A 7,775-nucleotide genomic window follows, 5' to 3' on the forward strand; every position below is an offset into this window, starting at 1 on the left:
AGACACCCTCAGACAAAGGAAGATAATAAGAATCTGTCACCAGAATACCCTAAAATAATAAGAAAGGAAGGTCTTGAAACAGAAAGGAAATTTAAAAAAAGAAGGAAATTTTGCACATCTAGGAAGAAACAAAAATGAAAAGAGTAAAATATGGGATACGAGGAGGAATACAGAAGGCAGGGAACTCAATCACCCTCAACAAGGCTCTGTGGACAGTAAAACTTTGTTCAAAACACTGAAGTTCTAAAGACCTGGTCACCTTGTATCTTCAAGAAGTGTCTTCACATTTCCCCGTTCCACGTGGCTGCTCTTTCTGCTCTGTTTCTACTACTCCTGCTGCCACTGAGTCTTAGAGGATTGGAATAGACTGGCCAGTCAATCAACACTCTCCGCCTCTGTTGGACAGAGCGCTTCTGCCAGGTCACTTTATTGGTCATTGCCTTGCCTAGTGTGATGAATTTTTGGTCAGTTATCTATCTCTGATCTTATCAATCAGGTAATAGGGCCACACAGCTTTAAACAAGGTGATCAAACAAGTAATTTCCTAGAAGAACCTTGGGTGTGCCTGGATTTCATAGACAAAAGAAACAAAGCCAGCAGGAACCTTGCTGGGGGTGGGGGGGAGAAAAAGAGAGAGAAGACTTACAGATGGATGGAGGGACCTAAATGTAATGACATTATTTAACAGATTGAATATTAAACACATTTTGCTAAGTGAAAGAATCCAAAGTGAGAAGACTGTATACTGTCTGATTTATTTATGACATTCTCGAAAAGGCAAAACTACGGGATTGGAGGACGGATCAGTGATTGCCAGGGGTTGAGAGGAGGACTTGACTATAAAGGTAAATGAAAGGAATTTTTGAAGGGTAATGGAACGATCTGGTATCTAGATCTTAGTGGTGGATATACAACTGTATGCATTTGTCAAAATCTATAGAATTGTACACCACAGAGAGTGAGTCTTCCTGTAAGCTAATTTTAAATCTAAATATCATAAAATACTTTTTTGAAGAAAAAAATCTTTGTTCCATAGCTCTTTATTCCTTGGTTCTTCATCTTTTCTGATGCATGGGAAAGTGTTATACACAGGAAGAGAATTAAAAGACAAGTACTAAGTAATTAGAAAGTAATTAAAATTTTAGCTGTCCTATAAGCTGCTTACACAAATGCTAATCTCTAATCTTTCTTTAGTGTTTCTTAAAATACCAGTGAGTTGGAATACACACATCAAAATTACATCTCCTCCACACTTTGAATCTCCTAGACTGAGCTTCCCACTCTACTAACGCGCAGTACACCCTGGAGAGGAACACTCTAAACATGAAGGAGGAATGTGCAAGGCTGGCCCCTCCTTCCCTTAATACCCTACCATGCTCAGGGATTCTCCAGAACAACATTATTAATCTTGAAAAAATAACTTCATTAAAAATATAATATTCTCTTTCAGAAAATAGAAAGAAGGGTATACTTCCCCACTTATTTTATGAGGCCAGTTTTACCCTCATGAATTTTTAAAATTATTATTGTGTAAAATTCAGGTGTAAGAATTATAGTTTAACATCTATATATACTACGAAGTGATCACCACCTGTCCAGTTAACATCGGTCACCATACAAGTGACCCCTTACCCATATCCTCATGAGACTTTTTGACACTGAAATCAAACAAAAAACAGTAAAAAGGAAAAATACAGACCAATATCACACAGGAATTTAGATGCAAAAATCCTTAAAATATTAGCATATCCAATACAGCAATGTATAAAAATACTAATACATCAAGATCAAGTGGAATTTATTCCATATAGGCAAGGTTTGTTCAATATCCAAAACTCAATCAACAGAATGCACTATATCAACAGACTAAAGAAGAAAAATTGTATGATCATATTAATTGTTGCAGAAAAAGCATTTCACAAAATCTGGTATCCATTCAATATAAAAACTCTCAAAAAGCTAGAAAATAGAGGAAAACTAATAAAGAGCATGTACAAAAAACCTACAGTTAACAGCGTGTTTAATTGTGAAAGGTTGAATGTTTTCTCTCTAAGATCAGGAACAAGTCAAGGATGTCTGCTCTCATCACTCTTGTCAACATGGTACTGAAAGTTCTAGCCAATACAGTCAGGCATAAAAAAATAGAAACCACAAAGATTAGAAACAAAGAAAAAAACCTGTTTCTATTCATAGATGACATGATTAGAAAATCCTAAGGACTCTTTATTTTAAAACCCTCCTAAAACTAAGTGAGTTCAGCAATGGGAGATTTCATCCATTTACATTGTTTAAACCAGTATTTCTCAAGTTTTACAATTTACCAGCAGAGTTTTTTTAAAACAGCTTCCTGGCACCAATCCTAGAGATTCTGACACAGTAGGTCTCAGGTCAGGACTACGAATTTGCATCTCTATCAGATTCCTAGCTGATGCTGATCTGCTGATCCACAGACCACACTTGGGTAACCTGGTTGAAACGACTACCCATAGCCTGATGAGGTGTAAATCACTAATTTAGGGTTGAAATCCAGTTTTATACATCGCACTTACTGTCTGAAATCACTTCCTGGAAATGACCCAGTGTCTTTCAAACTCAATACTCAACACGTCCAAACTCAAGTCAGTTCCCCCAATAGTTCTGTTCCTTCCTTCGTGTTCTCCAACTCAGTTGGTGTTCCTACCAAGAACCCACTCATTCTAGCAAAAAACCCATAGGTCATCTGCAATTCCTTACTCTTCCTCACCCTCATCTTTCATATCCTGTTAATCATCAAGCCATGCCAATTTCACCTAAATATTTCTTGAATATGATCGCCTCTGTCTCTATCATGAGAGCTCTAGTTCAGGCCTAAACAGTCTCCAAGCTGGTTTTGTTCCCATCAGATCCATCGACACAGCTACCAGAGTAAACGACATGAAAACACAAAATCAGTACTGTCCCTCCTTCACTTTCAATGGCTCTGAATCACAGACAGGCAAAAAACAAGGCATGAAAACAAGGCCAAGCTCCTTGTTTACATAGTGTAAGTGGTCCACTGTGATCTGGACCTGCATCTGCCCGCCTCCAGGCACGCTTCTGCTCCTTATGTAACGTACACTTGGAGGTCCAGCCACCTTGAGCTGCTTCATTGTAATCCGCTGCACATACCGCATTATTTTACGATGCCACACCTTTGCTGAGGCTTCCACTTTCCTCAAATTCCTTCTCCTCCCCTTCCAACCCTCCCCATATTGACTGCCCAAAACCTACTATCCTTTGAGACTGGGCATTGTAGTCACTTCCTCCAAGACGCCTTCTTTGATATCCTTACTTAGCGCTCTCATAACATCCCCATGTATATTACTTTTCCTAAGCTCACAAAAAGTTTTCCATTTGTTTATTTCTGTTTTCCCCCATTACATCGTTGGCAACTAGAACTAGTTGCACAGGTCTAGGACTGTGTCTTGTTTATCTCTGTACCTATGCACAGGTCCTGACATGCTGTGGGCTGGGAATGATTAAGGGTTTGTTGAATTAAGAAATGAGTCTTTATGCCAAGGCTATGAAACCCTGCATAATGTAGTTAAAATGTCATATATATTAAAGAAAGGGAGAAAAAAGAAAGGTTGATCTCAGTGACTCCTGCCGACACGTGACCATACCCATACTTATCTTTCCCCAAGGCAAGATTCTCACCACAGAAAAGAGGTGAAATTAGGGGTAGAATGTAGGCAATTCTATCCAATTTAGATAGATACATGTCTACTAAAGAACTTCAATTCTGGGCAATGATTTGGTCAAGTCTTGCACTGGGCATTCCAAAAACTACAAGGTATGTAAAATACAGCCCTTTCCCCCTGCAACTTATGTTTGGGTAGAGAAATGAGAGTAGCATTCATAAAATAATCACTAAATAATACACAGCAGTGTTTCCTAAGGTACTAAATTTTATTTGTATAAACACTGCACACTTGGGCTTTCCTGATGGCACAGTGGTTAAGAATCTGCCTGCCAATACAGGGGACATGGGTTCGAGCCCTGCTCCAGAAAGATCCCACATGCAGTGGAGCTACTAAGCCCATGTGCCACAACTACTGAGCCCACGCTCTGCGCTGCAACTACTGAAGTCCGGGCCCCTAGAGCCTGTGCTCTGCAACAAGTGCACCACAGCGAAGAGTGGGCCCCGCTCTCCACAATGAAGAGTAGGCCCTGCTCTCCACATCTATGGAAAGCCCGCACGCAGCAACGAAGACCCAGTGCAGCCAAGAACAAATTAATTGATTGATTAATTAATTAATTTTAAAAAACCACTGCACTCTCGAAGTTCAGAAAAAAATAACACACTTATTTTGGAAAGGTTCAAAGAAGGAGGAGGTAATATTGGATATACATGCAGGCTGATTATAAGCACTGAGATGAAAACGACTCTTTTCTGGTTATTCTAACATTTTCTCTGCAGTAAGAAGGATCAGAATGTGATGGGGGAATGATGGTGGTGGTGATGCTTTTCACAGGCTGGACCATTTATTGAGTACTTAGTCTGAGGTAGGGACGCTGCTAGATCATTTCTCACACATTATTTCCAACCCTTCTGGCAACGCCAAAGTTTGATATCATCCTTCCTTTACAGAAGAGAAAACTATGGCTCAGAGAAGTGAAACCATCATCCTAAAGATACAGGGACAGAAAGAGCCAGAGCCAGAATGTCAGCCTGAATGCAGCTCCCCGCTCCCCGGTGCTGTTTGGGCATCAAGAACACATTGCAGAATGAATAGCTCTCAGGGCAGAAAGTCTTCCCTGCGAGTTTATTTTCCCTACTTGTAGCCTCCAAGAAATATGTCTGTGCAGGTGAGTGGGGGCAACGGTTGCGTCCTACATTTCTCTGAGGACTGACGCTGAAGAGTTTCCTTGAGATGTCTGTCGACTGAAGAAAATCCACACAGCTTAAAATTTGTGAGTTAAGTTTTATTCAGGGATCTTACTGAGGACTGTAGGCTGGGAGTCAGGCTCTCGTGTAGCTCTGAGGAACTGCTCTGCAGAGATAAAAGCTCTGGTCCAAAAAGACAGCTTCTCCCACTCTGTGGCTCTCTCAGAACTTGTCATTGGCAGAAAGAAATTTCTTCCCTGCAGGGAGAATAGCCCTCTGAATGGCCACTCTCCTTCTCTGTTGAATATGAAAGCACCTGGTCAAGAGAGGAGACTCCCTGAGAACAAGCTTAGCCCTCAGACCTGGATCCTGACAGCACCTCTGAGGGCGAGAAGCCAGTAAACCCCAGGCCCTATGCTATGACCTAGCAGCGCATGGTCTAATTTAAGGAGGGGAGAAGCAAAATATTCAAGTTTTTACTCTGTCGAATGATGAGAGAACAATGCTAGTCTTGAGCTCAATTTTTTGTCAAGATGGATGTATTTAGAGCTGATTTTGGTGACTTCTGCAATGTCAATAGCATTTTCACCAACACTGTGAACTTCTCCTGGCTTAAACATCCTCAGTTTCTTCAGTAATTATTCCAATAGAGTAGTTTCTAGAATTTTCCCTTTGGTCAGCCCTCCTCCACATCCCCACCGAGCTTGTTGGTCTCATCTAGAATGTACATAGTTCACCAACATTTTTCTTGAAATACTGTGTCTGCATTAACATAACACTTCATGTGTCATCTAGCATGGCTAGCTCACATTCTAATAGTACAATATGCTCATGTGATCAGGATAATATTATTGAGAGAGTCCAAAGTTGAACTGTCCATTCCCCCACCCCCCACACATCATACTATTGATTGTCTGCTAAATCTGTTGTCTGCAACGGCCTTGGGAGTAACTGCCAAGATAATCTCAACTCTCTTTATTCTCAATTTGTAGAACTGCCTTGTCTTTTTTCTACTTATTTGGATATAGAACTTTATATCTATTTTATTTCAAATGCATCGTTTAAGTCTATGGAAGGCCTTATTTAGTATCATATGATGTCCCTAGAAGGTGCTTTAAAAATGCTGGTTAACAAAATGCTTAATATATGCTTTTTAAATAAATAAAAAAAAAAGAAATATGTTTCTGCAGAAAGGGGAAGTTTCAACAGTCTGCAGTCATTCATCACTTTTTCAGGCTCATGGTGAAGTTACCACAGAAAATTTGCCTAGAATTTACCTTTCAGTATACTTATACCAGCAAAGGAAAACTAGAAAATACTTAAAAGGTTTGTTTGTTTTTCTGGAAATTCCTGTGCAGATTTCACAGTTCCATTGATTTCATTTGGCATTATGGGGCTAAGGTCCTTAGCGTAAGAGCATCTTTCTACCATGACAGGCATTTTCTTACTTTTGCAGAAGCTCAAATGTAGAGATAGAAGCCTTGATATATAACACATCTTTGTCAGCACGGGCTAGAAAGAGGTGTGTCTGCCATGTTAATCCTGAAGGAATCTCTTAATCTCAGTTTTCTCATCGGATATAAATACATGTAAAAAATGAACTGCAGCAGAAGAAAATGAGAAATGGTAATTTCAGGTAGATCACAACCCTACCTGTGATGCTGGAGGATATTTTAGAAGAATATGGCAATTGTCCTCCAATTTACTGAAAGTTCATCATTATATCACCAAGAAGAGGCTCTATTTTACATTAGCAACCCTTAATCCATTTGTGGTCATGGATCTCGTTGAAAATTTGATGAAAGCTATGAATTCTCTCTCATCCCCCAATAAATGCACACACACTGCATACATACTTATTTATTTCACAGACACTTTTAGGGACTTCCATACCTTCCAATGTCTGTGCCTAAAGCAGTGCATTAAGAAAAATTGTGACGACACATTGGGTTTAGCTGAAAAAAAAAAATGCCGTTTGACTAATGGTGTCTTCCCTAATGGCATGAGAAATGAGTAGTGGCACCCGTTGAATCTACCATTCCTGATTTTTCAAACCCTTCTTGTTCCAAATAATTTATTCTACCTATGTTTTTTTCTTTTATTGAAGTATAGTTGAGTTACAATGTTGTGTTAATTTCAGGTGTACAGACTCTTCTTCAGATTCTTTTCCATTATAGGTTATTACAAGATATTGGATATAGTTCCCCATGCTATATGGTAGGACCTTGTGATTTATCTATTTTATATATAGTAGTTTGTATATGTTAATCCTAAACTTCTCATTTATCCCTCCCTCCCACCTTTCCCCTTTGGTAACCATAAGTTTGTTTTCTACATCTGTGAGCCTGTTTCTGTTTTGTAAATAAGTTCATTTGCATCATTTTTTTTAGATTCCACATATAAGTGATATTGTATGTTACTTGTCTTTCCCTGTATGACTTACTTCACTTAGTATGATAATCTCTCCATCCACGGTGCTGCAAATGGCATGATTTCATTCTTTTTTACAGCTGAGTAATATTTCATTGGATATATATATATATCACACCTTCTTTACCCATTCATCTGTCAATGGACATGAGGTTGCTTTCATGTCTTGGCTGTTGTAAACAGTGCCTCTGTGAGCATTGGGGGTGCGTATATCTTTTCAAATTAGAGTTTTCATCTTTTCCAGATATATGCCCAGGAGTGGGATTGGTGGATCATATGGTAACTCGATCTATGTTTTCCTATGTTATTTTTAAATTGTCTGTCTCCCTTAGAACATAATTTCCACAAAAGAGCAGAGATTTTGAGATTTATGTCTGTTGCCTACTGCTGTATCTAGATATCTTGTATTTATAAACAGTGTATCTAGATGCAGTGTCTAAAACAGTTCCTGGAGGAATTATGTGCTCAAAAAATATTACTGAAAGAAGAAATACGTCCC

Source organism: Hippopotamus amphibius, chromosome 12 (genome assembly GCF_030028045.1).
Source record: "Hippopotamus amphibius kiboko isolate mHipAmp2 chromosome 12, mHipAmp2.hap2, whole genome shotgun sequence".
Classification (NCBI taxonomy): domain Eukaryota; kingdom Metazoa; phylum Chordata; class Mammalia; order Artiodactyla; family Hippopotamidae; genus Hippopotamus; species Hippopotamus amphibius.